The following is a 14,080-nucleotide window of genomic DNA, read 5'->3' as shown; positions in this document are numbered from 1 at the left end:
CTGTGAGAATGAAGGAAAGAATATGCCTCAAGGTTTTTGGTCCCAAAAGCTTCCTGATGCTGCCACCAGATGCACTGTGTTTGAGAAACGATTTCTTGGCTGTTCCTGGGCTTTAGCAGAGATTGAAACACAGACGGGGGATTTTCTCGTCTCCCTCCACCCTGACCTTCCTACAGTGGGATGTGTACTGTCTGAAACACTCACCCACAGTGTAGGGTGTGCACAACAGGATTCAATTGACAGCTGGAAGTGGTCTGTTTCCAAATAAGCATCAAAGGGACGGAATGGAATTAATAAAATGCGTCAACTTATTGCCAAATCCCCTCAGGCTGTGTCACCCATGCCTGAAGCTACTCCGACAGGAATCTGGCCTGTTGCATGGGGCGTTCGGTGTAATCTTCTGACTCCTGTTCAGCAACAGCACAATTGGTTCATCAATGGCTCTGCGATATGGAGGGATGGTCATTGTAGCTGGAAGGCTGCTGCCTTTAGCTCCTCACCCAACAAATTCTGAAGAAGGAAGGCTCAGATGGGTCAAGTCAATATGCAGAACTTGTAGCAGTGCATACTCTCATTGTGTATGAAATGAAGAATCTCATATTTAAACCAATTCTTGGGCTGTTGCTAATGAGCTTACTATCTGGTTGTCCCATGGAACCAACAGTCTTATACTGTTATGGGAGAGTGACGTTATGGAAGGACATTTGGAAACAATCGTCACATGTCAGCCTAACAGTTTGTCATGTTGCAGTCCATTTGAAAGGTGATACTCCGATGACAAGATTTAACAACCCTTGATGACAAACTAGCTTGTGTCTACCCTCAACATCAAATATCTTTAATTCCATTTGCCCAATGGGCCTAAGAGTCTTCTGGTCATTTGAGGTGATCTAGGCATCAAGGATTATTCCTTCCCACTGAGGTAGCCCACACAATAGTATCTCCTCACTATGGTACACACTTAGTCTGGCCCTTCGATGGCAATCCCTACTGTTAAAGCTGATCAGGCAAGTGTAGAGGTTTGAAGATCGTTTGGGGGTTCCAGCGCTCTGCAGTCTCTAGGAGGATTCCAGGTGGCAGAGGTAGCATGCAGGAACCTCGCAGTGAGATGTCTGCAGGACCTGATGTTTGGCTCCATTTTGCCAATTATTGCTTCCGTTGTTCGCCGATTAAAGAGACGAGGCAAATGCAGAGGGTAAGTGTCGGCTGCTTGTCTTTTGATCAGTTGCTCTGTACCAGAGAGGAGACAGCCTGCCACTGTGCCTGGAGAGTGTTGCACAGGTTTTTCTGTGTTTTGGATGTGGATGTGGACTATAGACTCTCTTTCACAGTCTTACACTTTTTATATTCCGTGTGCTTCCACCCAATCTTCTTGTTTTTTTTTGTGTGCAGGGAGGGGGATTTCGGGGTCGATGTGCCTGATCAGTTTTCATTTCTTTTGTGTGGGAAGAGGGATTTGGGGTAGATGTGGCTGATCAGTTTTGTTTGTTTTTTGCATGGCAGGAAGGATTCGAGGGTTGATGTGCCTGTACCATTTTGTTCGGAGAGATGGAATTTGGGGGTTGGTAATCTTGCTTCCTTTCTTTCCTTTCTTGGTTTCATGGTTCCCCAGAGAACTGAAGAATTTCTGAGTTGTATACTTTGATAATACAGGGACCTTTGAACCTTTGACAGTACCCTTCGGGGATTAGAACATTGTTTTTCTACATACGACTGTCCCCTTGAAATTCAGTCTGATAATGGTTCACACTTTCTGGGTTGTCAGGTACAAGACTGGGCTGTCTCTAATGATGTATGGTGGGTCTTCCATATCACCTATGATCCTCAGGCCAGTTGTCTGATTGAACAAATGAGTGGCCTACAACAGCAAATTTGTTTACTTACTCCTGCCCATACCTTATCTAGACAGTTACCTGTCCTTTCCCCATGCTTTGTATCATTTGACCAACTTCTCTTGAAAGGAGGCACCCCCTTTCTGTTAATGAAAGGACAATCTGTTCCTTTTGTTCCTGATGGCACAACTGAATGCACTGATAAAAAGCCAGTTCAGTTCTGCGGGGGGGGGGGGGGGGGGTAAAGTGTTTGTGACATACTTGTCTTCCTCTCTAATGGAAGGTGAGATTATTGCCAGCAGACAAGGAAATATATACTGCGTGATGGTACAAGGACAGACCCATCCTGTGTGTGTGGAGAAGGTTAAAATGATGAAGAGGGAATGTAAGCATTTCTAACTATCTCTCTGCTTTTGTTTTTAAAGGTTCCTACTGGAACGATGCTTTGCTCTGCTTGTCTTGTGTTCTGTTGGATATTGGTCTTCTGTTGAGATCCAACAAGTCACTGATAACCATGTCATTTGTGGAAAAAGATACTATTGTTTCGGGAAAAGATGTGCATTATGTGGTATGTGCTAATTGGAGGCCTATAGGTGTGAGAGAATATTGTAAACCTAGAGAGACTGGCCTCCTACGACTTCTTCCTGTGAAACAAGTGAAGTGCCAAATTTATGGTAATTTGACTCTTGCATCCCTGATCTCAGTGTAGTGTTTGTAAATCTTCCTCATTCTGTTCCAATTGAACAAGATGTTGTTACTGCCCCCTAGGGATGAGGATATACTTTGTATATTTTAATGGGAATATTGAGGTGAATCATTGGATCTGTATAAATTTTCATATTTTAGTAATTGTGGTAATATTAGTTTTAATCATCCAATGGATATTAATATGTATTGTATTATTAATGTTAATATTAATACAAACCAGATCCCCAGCTATGGGTAGATAGCCCCACAGCCTCGGGAGAGACAAAGGCTACAAGCGTAAACCCAGACAGAAAATCCGGAGTGGCTGGATGTCACTGAACATCCTTCCAGCAGCTCTGACAGCCAATCTAGTGCCAAGCGCGTTGTTTGGCTTTCATTTGGACTTTCCTTGAGGCCGAGGGGAGGGTCTTGACGACCGAGCATCCCAAGATCTCTTTACTCCAGTGCCATTGTTCGTTCCATTGTCCTTCGAGTCCAATGGATGGCATCATTGTCGTCTTCGTTTTAAGCAGAAGGAAGAGTTCAATGAGTCTTTATTCTGTCCAGACATTCAAAGGCTGAAATGTGTTATATTGAATTTTTTAAAATATTGGTTGAATGTCTGAACAGTTCAAAATGATAATTCAGTGTTTTGTGAGCTTGGAGCAGGTAATATAGAGTGTCTGTTCAAGATAAACACTGTAGGACTGTTAATGACTGCCGGTGGATTTTTCTTAGTGTCGGTTACCATTAACATCAGTGTGATATCCTGGTTTAAGAACATGCTTTATTGTATTAATGCTATTGGGTTTTTTTTCCTGAAGATTTTCTCAAAATGCAATGTGTTCCGTTAATTACATTGTACAATTGTTTTTGCTGTTTAAAATAATAATTCAGTTGATTAAGTTAAGGTTGCTGTAATAGCCAATAGGATTTATCTTGTTAACATCTTATCCAGTAAGATGCCCCGGAATGTTCTAGAGGGATCTGGGGATAGCCATTTTCTGGAGAGAGTGCAGGAGTTTTGGAAGAAGAAGATGAAGGAGAAAGAATGAAAATGGACAACAAATATAATAGAAGAACATGAACTCATTTGGAAGGGCACGTACTGCTGTCAAAAAATCCTCTTGCAGTTGGACAATAGTCTCACAGAGAATGTGCAGGTAACTTTTAATTAGCTAGTTATCACACAACCTCGGAGAAAGTTCGATGCCTTAGACATTGCTTGGATGTTTATGTTTCGCTTAGACTATGTTTTCAGGCAGAATTGTTTGGTACTGTGAGCAAACGAAGTGAAGCAAGCAGGATTGATTACGCAACAATGTGCTCCATTGATCATGTGAACACTATAAGCTAATTAATATATGTGTAATAGGCCTTTTTCTTTATTATGTTTGTTACAGTTTAAAATATTTGTCAATACAACTTTAAGCTTATACTGGTGTGAGTTAACTTATTGCTTCCTGACTAACAGTAAATGTACATGGGTATGCCAGTATTCATCCAAATAACAGTCCAACTTTCCATTAAAGGAACTTTCAAACTTCTATGTTCGTTTGCATTCACAGTACTAGCTAATTCATTATGAGCTTCCGGCGAGATGGTTACATGAGGATGTCTGTTAATGACTAAATGTCTGTTGTTGGTCATTTTGACAGCTAGGTTGATAGATTGTTTCTTAAGGTCTGTCAAACTGGCTTGATGGATTTATTTTTGCATTTGGGCTTATCGCTGATATGTAATATTAATGTTCTTCTGTAACTAAATGAATGTTAAGTCCAAAATATTGGTGGCAGGGTGGATAAAGAGTGACCAATAAAGTGTCTAATTGATCTTAAGGGTATGCTGAACACTGTGGTGATACTTGAGTTGCTTGAATGAAAGAAACCAGGCTGAGTTAACGGCATGAGAACAAAAGATCAAAGAGTTTGTATGTCTCTCTCTGTAGCTCATTTATTGGGGTACCTTTCTTTCGGTTCGTCAGACTTCATCTAGACCTGGAATCGCGATCTAGGACCCAAGGTGGTTTCATGAGTGAGTCAGAATTTGGAGTTCCCTTGACAACGGTAACAATCGGTGGTGACTAAGAATCTTGAGCCCTGAAATTTTTGTGACTTATTATGGAATATTTTCTGAGGTTCACTTGTACATTTTGTTTTATAATAAAACGTGTTTTCTTCATTGTGCTTGTGCACTTATTACCACATCTCCTGGGCACTCAAATTATTTCGGTCTAATCAACCCCAATCATTACAGATGCTTTTGATAAGGCTTCGATAAAAATTGGTAAGGGTTGATGTGGTTATGCCAAATTTCTTTGATCTCCTGAGGAAGTAGAGGCAGCTAGTGAGCTTTCTTGGCTGTGGCTGGCCCAACAAAGGTAATGCTCACTTCTAGGCACTTAAATCTCCCTCTTGGCCTCAGCAGCCTTGATGAAGACAGGAGCATGTGCAGCACCCACTTTCTTAAGTCAACAAGCAACTATTTTGCTTTCATTAAAGATTTTGCATCTTCAATAAATTTACCTGTAGGTAACCAGCTGTTCCAGTTCTGATGAAAGGTTATCATCCTGAAATATTGACTTCTATGTATTGACTTCTATGAAATCTTGACTTCTATTGACTTATATGAATAGATTATTATTGATTTTTATGAATGTTAGTTATAATTTACTGTCTTTACATGTGCTATCAAATCTGCTGAGGAGTTCCATTTCAGATTTTCAGCATCTGCATTGTTTGCTTTGCACAATTCTGGTACTTTGACTTTCTTTTGCCTTTTTTTTTCAATGCTCTATGTTCTCTGTTTTCATTAATGTCTCATTTAGGCTTCCTCCTATCAACTGTGGTTATGGAGCCATTTAAAAGCTGAAACCACTGCCACTCATGTCATTCAGTCTCAGCTGGTCTCTACCCTTTCGCAGACGTCCTCTTTGTTTTCTTTCTCCAGCCCTCTCCCTCTTCCTCAAATGCTGCCCGACCTGTAGAAATCCCCAGCTTTTATTTCAGATTTCTGGAATCTGTAAGCTTTTGGTTTTCAACAACAACAACAACATGAATATGTGGTGACTGGCTACAGAGGAAAAGCATAGAGGACATTGCCATGATTAAATGCTACATTGTCAGGGCAAATCAAAGACCGTGGCTAACCGCAAAGGTGCATGAACTGCTAAGGAATTGGGACACTGCCTTTAGATCTGCATTCTCCTGTACCATCAGGAAGGCAAAATGTGAGCATGCCCCTAAAATTCAGCCACCTTTGTGACGCCGGGAACACACTGCACATGTGGCAAGGTATACAAACCACGAACGATTACAAGTCCACCTTGTGAGTCAACACCCATGCCTCCCTTCCTGATAAGCTGAACGCTTTCTACGCATGATGTGACACTGAGGAAAGCCCCCTCGCTTCCCAAGGAACAGGCACCCTGACTGGCCACAGCAGAGGAGAGTAGGATCCTAGCCAGGGAAAACCCATGTAAAGCTGCAGGGCTGGACAACATTCCTAGTCAGATGCTGAGGAACTGTGTGGCCCAGCTAACAGAGGTTCTGACAAATATCTTTAATATCTCTTTGAAACGGTCCACTGTCCCTGCAGGCTTCAAGGCACCCACCATCGTTCTGGTGCCCAAGAAAGCAGAGGTAACTGGAGTAAATGATTACCTCCCAGTGGTACTGACTTCAACAATTGTGACGTGGTTTGAGCAGTTGGTAGTGAATCATAAAGTCCCACCTTCCAGTTGGACCCTTTCCAGTTGCCTACCGTTCAAACCGCCCACTGACAATGCCATAACCTGGACCCAGCACTACATCCTGATCCCCTTAGAAAACGACGTCTCATACGCCACGGTGTTGCTCAGCTCAGCGTTTAAAATAATCACCCCTCAGAGGCTGCTGAGTAAACTGTCCTTGTTTGGAATCAACACTTCTCTCTGTAACTGGATTGTGGAAAGACCCCGGTCAGTTTGAGTTGGCAGCAACATCTCAAGCTCCATCACACTCTGCACTGATGCTACCCCTCACGCCCCCAGGGTTGTGTGCTCAGTCGGCTGCTGTTCACGCCGCTGACTCACAACTGCATTGCCAGAGTCGACTCAAACTGTATCATCAAGTTCACTGATAATACTACAGTGCCTGGCCTCATCAGCAACAATGATGAGTTGGCACACAGAAAGGCTTGTCAAATGGTGTGAGAATAACGACCTTGGTCTCAACATGGACAAGACAAAAGAGATGATTATGAGCTTCACAAATTCGTAGGTCCATTGCACATCAATGGCTCTCCCGTGGAGAGAGTGAGGAGCAGAAATTCCTTGGTATGCATATAATGGACAATCTAACCTGGACTCATTGTTCTGCCTTTGGAGACACAAAGACTCAGCAGGGCCTAAACTTACTGAGGAGAATGAGGTGTGCAAGGCTTCCTGCCCCCATTCTGCAGGAGCACCATCAAGAGTGTCCTGTCCGGTTGCTTCATTGTGTGGTACAGATGGTACAGGTACACACTTATGAGGACAGTAAAAATTACCGAGAGCATCATCAGGTTCTCCCTCCCATCTATTTGTTTCATTTACTGATGAAGAACCCAATACAGTGTTGAGGACCCGTACCACCCATCCTACAATCTCTTTGACCCACTACAATAAGGTTCAGAAGCATCAGGTCTAGGACTGTCAGACTGGGTAACAGCTTCTTTCCTCAGGCTGTGAGACTAATGAATGCCCTCCACCACTGAGTCCTCATCACTAGGATAGTAAGCTGTTTATTGTTTACCTGTGCTGTGCTTTACTACATGCATTTTGAATTGTATGTCATGAACTTATTTATAGTATAATATTCTGGTTTATGTGCAGTGTGTGATAGTACTTTGTGTGGGTGCAGCATGGTCCGGAGGAATGCTGTTTCATTTGGTTGTATACATGTCCAGTCAGATGACATTAAACTGGAACTTGAACTGAACAGAAGCATTGTGGCAAATATCCAAAAGTAGTTCATAAGAATATTAACACTAAATCTTTACTTCTTCCTACATAAGAAGACATTTGGACAGTAAACCAAAACACTTTGGTGACTGGAATCATGTCTTCCACAAAGAAAATGGGCATAGTTGTAGGATTTCAATTATCCAACCCAGGACATCGCTGCAGGAGTTCCTCAGAGTGAAGCTATAGGCCTGAACACCATCTGCTGCTTCTCCATGATCTGAGGTCAGAAGAGGAGATATTCACAATGTTAGCACAATGTTAAATCCTGTTCACAATTCCTTAGGAATAAAGCAGCCCATGACTACATTCAACAAGACTTGGACCAGCATTCTGGTATGGGTTAATGTTTTCTGCCACAGAAGTCCCAAACACGAGAAAGTCTAACCATTTACTCTTGACATTCAATGGCAATTCCATCAACAAGTCTCCACCATCAACTTCCTGGGATAAATATTAACTGAAACAGGACCAAATAATTATTGTGGCTACAAAAGCAGACCAGTTACTTTTTAGACTGCACCTCCAAAAAACCTCGACCTTTAACACCAAGATGGTCAAGGATTATAAGAACACCATTATCATCTAACTTTTGCCTAGGTCACCTATGCCAAAAAGGTCAAAGGGTAGAGGCCAAAGTAAGAGTGGTCCACCAGTCCTCCAGGGATTCAGCTCAGGGCTAACAACCCTGACTGGTAAAACAAAATTGTTATGGAAACAGGAATGAAGAATCCTTCTACATCTGTGCGAGATGGTATTCCTGAATCTCCACCCGGGACTTGTATGACTGACAATAGTGAAAACCGAGAGGAAACTGCTGACATGATGAATGAAGCCCTGAATGCTGCCAGAGATAGAGGACCTTCATTGCTGCCCTGAACACCAATGACATAATGGGCAGGAAGTACATAAGAAAATAATAAATAATTTGTATTTTACTAGCATCTTTAACACCAGTGAACTTTCCAAAGGGCTTTGCAAGAGTGAAGTATCTATTGTCTAGCAAAAACAGTTAATTTAGTCACAAATTCTTTTATGTAGCGTAACGTTTTTCTGCACTAGATTATATTTAGAACACTAATCACACAGCATACCTTAAGGATTTACTGGTTCTCTGATATCCACGTATTTTGTTTCTCTGAGTGTTTAACACACTGCCAGATACATTAGCATTTGGTTATGTGCAGTGCTATATAATGTATAACTGGATGTGACTGTCATAATTTTTATTGATACGTGCTTCATGTATGAATCAATGAATCCAATGAACAAGTGTACAGTTGGGCCTCACATTCTGTATGTCTGCTGCAGGCAATTTGCATAAAAGCAAAACAATACAATACATCTACAGTTGGCTTGGTGCAAATTTGCTGATGATACAACCATTGTTGGCAGAATTTCAGATGGTGACGAAAGGGTGTACAGGAGCGAGATATACCAGTTAGTTGAGTGGTGTCACAGCAATAATCTTGCACTCAGCGGTAGCAAGACCAAAGGATGATTGTGGACTTCAGATAGGGGAAGATGAGGGAACACGTTCCAATTTTCATAGAGGATCAGAAGTAGAGAGAGTGAGCAGTTTCAAATTCCTGGGTGTCAATATCTCTGAGGACCTAACTTGGATGCAACATATTGATGCAGCTATAAAGCAGGCAAGACAGCAGCTGTATTTCATTCGGAGTTGGAGGAGATTTGGTTTGTCAACTAAAATAGTCGAAAACTTCTACAAATGTACCGTGGAGAGCTGCATCACTGTTTGGTATGGGTGAGGGCTATTGCACAAGTTTGAAGTAAGTTGCAGAAACTTATAAAATTCCTCTGGGTTTTTTGCGCTACTTATTTTAACTTAACTATTTAATAGAGATATATATACTTACTGTAGTTCAGTATTTTTAATTTATATTTACCATTTATGTCATTGTTCTGCTGCCATAAAGTTAACAAATTTCATGACATATGCTGGTGATATTAAACCTGATTCTGCATTAAAAGAGACTCTGCCTGTGTCCAGCAGTAGCAAATCCAATAAACCTACCCCCTCTTTGGTTTGTTCATAACACTGACTGCTTCACAACTCTGCACTCTGCACCCCAACCCATCCCCAAGTGACTACCATTTAAACCCTGAGTAGGTGAACATCATAGATTCTGCAGACACTGGAATTCCAGAGCAACACACACAAGATGCTGGAGGAACTCAGCAGGTCAGGCAGCATCTTTAGAAATGAACGGTCAACATTTCAGACTGAGACCCTTCATTGGCCCTGTTTATTCCTCTTCACAGATGCTGCTTGCTGAGTTCCTCCAGCATTTAGTAGGTAAATGCAGCTTTGCCCATCAATTTTTTGATCCATTTTGGGTCATTTCTTTTCCCTGACTCTAACCCTTCTCTAACCATCTCTCTCCATGTGAATCAGATATATGCAATCTATCAATTTTAATTCACTATGTTCACAATGTGTTTCATTGTGCATATTGCCTAGGGCCTTATGTATAAAGATGTGTTACTAAGAAAACATGCCATGCACTGCTTGTTTAATGGACCCTTCCAGACATGAAAGGATTTCTTGACCGGAATCTATTTAAACAGCAGAGAAACAGAACTTATTACAGAAGCTGCAACAGCTCTCATGACATAAGGATAATTTATACAGAAAAATCCAATGATTTATTTACAAATTACTGTATAGGCATGAAATTAATCTCAGTCATTTGCAGCTGTCCTGATTGAAAGGGAAATTAACACTATCATCTCATTTGTGCCAGGGACCAGCATCACTTTCAAATTCAAAGTTCAAAGTACATTTAGTATCAAAGTATATTACAACCTTGAGATTCATCTCCTGACAGTTGGCCAGAAAACTAAGAAGCCCAAAAGAACACTGTCAAACACCCAATGTGCAGAGGGAATAAAGCGCGTCATGGAAACAATAAAACCAAGCAAATAGATCACAGACTCTTAGTTCAGTGTAGAGCGAAGCAGTGAGCTGAACCGGCCCATCCCTCACCCTGGCACCCTGTTCTTTTCAATCTGGCTGGGCAACTAACTCTGGGGCCTGGTCCCCAACGCCTCTCTTTGGCCTTTACCCAGCCTTTTCAATATGGCCCGGCACTTAAATTGTCATCCAAATGTCAGAGTTCATTGATTCATGCTGGGGCCTGGACCCCTCTGCCTCAACTCGGTCTGTACGCAACCTTTCCGATTTGGCCCAGCGCTTAAATCATTGTCTAAGCATTGGGTTCAGTCGCTTGCATATGCTCTGATGCTTGGACCTCATCACCTTGACTCGGCCTGAGCCCAATCTTTCCAATTTGGCCCAACGCTTAAATCGATCGAACCTTGAGTCTTTCCTCGCTCTTGGCGACAGACCCACTGCCTCGCCTTGCCACATCAAATTGATCATAACTCTTGGATTTCAAAATGGAGACACAAGAAAGGCAGCAGACACTGCAATGCAGAAGCACACAAAAAGAAAGTGCTGGAGGAACTCAGGATGAAGAGTCTTGGCCCAAAACACAGATTGTTAATTTCCCTCTATAGCTGCTCCCTAACCGTTTAAGTTCCTCCAGCATGTTGTTATTTTTTATTGTGCATTGCTCCACAATTGCAAATCTGTTTTGATACATTTATGGCACTGTCATCAAATGACCTAAAATCTAGAGAGAAAAAGAAATATAACGTTCTATTGTTAGGATGAAACAAGGTGGGAGTCAGCTCACATAGAGTTAACTGTTCTCTCCTGTAAATCTTAAATATGAAAATAATGATAATGATTAAGAGCTCATTTTCCTGTCTATTTTAGCACATTTTGAAATATTTCTGTTTAGAGAGTAACGGGACTAACATGATTGAATGATGTCAGTAGGTGATATGAGGTACAGTATCTCACTTTAAAATGTGATTTAAGGCTGTATGACAATGCACCAACTCAAATTCCTATTTAGAGCATGTCATCTAGTAGCCTGAAGTGGCTATAATCAATTATATACCAAGTTGGTAGCACGTCTACGCTTATTATTATTTGCATCTTTTGCAGTCTTTCTTTATCAGTGAAACAATTTCTTCCCCTCATGGTAAGTATCAACAAAAAGTAAACCATCATTTATGGATTCATTTTGCAACTGTCAACAAAGCATCATAAATTCCCCATGATACAAACTACAATACATAATTATAATAACTGTTCAATATCTACCTCCCTCACCTCTGAATCAGAAGGTTGCGTTTTCAAATCTAGCTTCAACACCTGTGGAGAAACATCAAGATTTCCATTCTATTGTAGTGCTGATGCAAGACTGTCAAGAAATGCATTACTTTTATCTGTACAATTAAATCCAGATGTCTGCCTATCCATTCAGGTGGACATATAATGTCCCAAGCTACCATCAAGACCAAGAGCAAGACAATGTTCTGGCCAAGTTTACCATCTTTAATAAACAGGAAATTCCGGAAGTATTCATCAGGGCAGGCGATACCTGTGAAAAGAGAAACAAAGTTAACATTTCAGGCCCTTGAAATTTAAACTTATATATATTCCATAAAGTTCCCTGATCATATTTGGAAAGATGTTGGAGTGCATTATTAAGGTTGAGGTTTCGAGGTACTTGGAAGTACATATAAAGTAGGCCAAAGACAGCATAGTTTCCTTAAGAATTTCAACAGATATATCTGTTGAAATTCTTTGAGGAAATATAGACAGGATAGACAAAGGGGAGTCAGTGGATGTTGTTCACTTGGATTTGCAGAAGGCTTTTGACAACATGCTGCATGTGAGTCTGTTTAACAAAGTAAGAGCCCATGATGTTACAAGAAAGATACGAGCATGGATAGAAGGTTGGCTGGAGGCAAAGATTGGAAATAAAGGGGGGATTGTCTAGTTGGCTTCTGGAGACTAGTATTGTTCCACAGGAATCTGTATTGGGACTACTTGTTTTCATATTATATGTCAATGATTTGGATAATGGAGTTGATAGCTTTGTGGCCAGGTTTGTGGTTGATACAAAGATAGGTGGAGTCAGGAGGACTGCAGAAGGACTTAGTCTTCTGGTTTAATGGTGCCATAAAAACAACCACTCATTCAACATCAGCAAAACCATGAAGCTGGCTCTAAACTACAGGAGGAAGAATCCAGTGGCCCATGAGCCAGTCCCATTAGGAAATCAGAGGTGGAAAAGTTGACTAACTTTAAATTCCTTGGCGTTATCATATCAGAGGATCTGTCCTGGAACCCACATGTAAGTGCCATCACAAAGAAAGCACAGCAGCACTTCTACTTTCTTAGAAGTTTGTGCAGATTTGGTATGTCATCTAAAACTTTGACAAACTTTAATAATTGCACAGTAGAGAGAAAAGGAAAAGTCTACAAGAACTGGTGATTACAGCCCCAGCAAAGCCCTCCCATTACTAATCATAGTTACAAGAAGCACTGCCTAGGAAAGCAACATCTATCACCAAAGACTCACATAGTCCAGGCCATGCCCTCTTCTCACTACTAATATTGTGCAGGAGATACAGAAGTCTTAGGCAACCACACCACCAGGTTCAGGAACAATTATTATCTTGAAACTATCATACTCCTGCACCAGCAAGGATAATTCCACTCAACTCAATGCTGAACTGATTCCACAATTGATAGACTCTCTTCCAAGGACTCCATTATCATTATTCTAGTGTAGTATAGTGTAGTATTGTTTTTTACTTGCATAATTTGTCTTATTTTGCACATTCGTTATTTGTAAATCTTTGATATTATAATGTTTCATAAATTCTATTGTATTTTTAATTTTTCTTTAAATGGCTGCAAGAAAATAAGTCTCAAGTAGTATGTGGTGATATACACATATATTAATAATAAATTTACTTTGACTTTAAGAACAGTTTAAATTTTGGATTTTCAACATCTGCAATTAAAAACGTTTTAATTAACACCTGGTTGTTTTCGCTTTGCTGTAATAGGACCATGCTATGTAAAAAAAATTGTATACTGTGCTTCCAATATTTCAACAGTATGTCAGTAACTGTGAAAACATTTTGAGATATCTTGAAAGGAAGGCAGAAGATGCTATGTAAATGTTGTGCATTTATTATTTCAGTAATATTTGAGTAACATTGTAAATATATTGTTTAAGTATTCTGTTTGTTTAAATAATTTATTATGGGCTATTTGTAAGAGTATGTGAATGGCATATTTCATTATGCCACCATATCATAAGGGGATGCCTCACTAAAGTAAAAGCGAAACTAAAGTGCACAGGTTATGCCGAGCTCCATGTTTTTCTTTCAATTAGTTTTATGTTTTGGAGTTACAGAACATAGCAGTGACGCTGAATAAGGTTTAAAACAAATCCAAGACTACGACCTACGTGTTGAAGTGCAGCAGGTCATTCGAGATTTTAAATAAAGCTTTCTTTGCAAGAGGAGAGAAACAGTGTTGAGAAAGGGGAGATGGAGTTTGTCAAGTTTCAAAAGCGGCAAAAAATGGACAAAATTCAAGAGTTCATAAACAGTGAGTACCGAGTGATTTTAATAATACATTTTTAAAAAAGCAGAAATGGCTGGTTACATCGGAAAGATAAACACA

At 40.6% G+C, this 14,080-nt stretch overlaps 1 long non-coding RNA gene across 1 annotated transcript in view; it reads left to right on the top strand.

Moving 5' to 3' along the window:
* The window catches only part of LOC132396792 (uncharacterized), a 33,985-nt gene that overhangs the window by 10,071 nt on the left and 9,834 nt on the right, over positions 1–14,080 (top strand). Inside the window, exons 2-3 of the long non-coding RNA XR_009513128.1 lie at positions 1,504–1,561; positions 2,258–14,005. This is a non-coding gene — a long non-coding RNA (uncharacterized LOC132396792). The remainder of the gene's footprint in view (positions 1–1,503; positions 1,562–2,257; positions 14,006–14,080) is intronic.

This window comes from Hypanus sabinus, chromosome 7 (assembly GCF_030144855.1).
Source record: "Hypanus sabinus isolate sHypSab1 chromosome 7, sHypSab1.hap1, whole genome shotgun sequence".
In the NCBI taxonomy this organism is placed as follows: Eukaryota; Metazoa; Chordata; class Chondrichthyes; order Myliobatiformes; family Dasyatidae; genus Hypanus; species Hypanus sabinus.
This window is presented reverse-complemented; position numbering and strand designations above follow the sequence as displayed.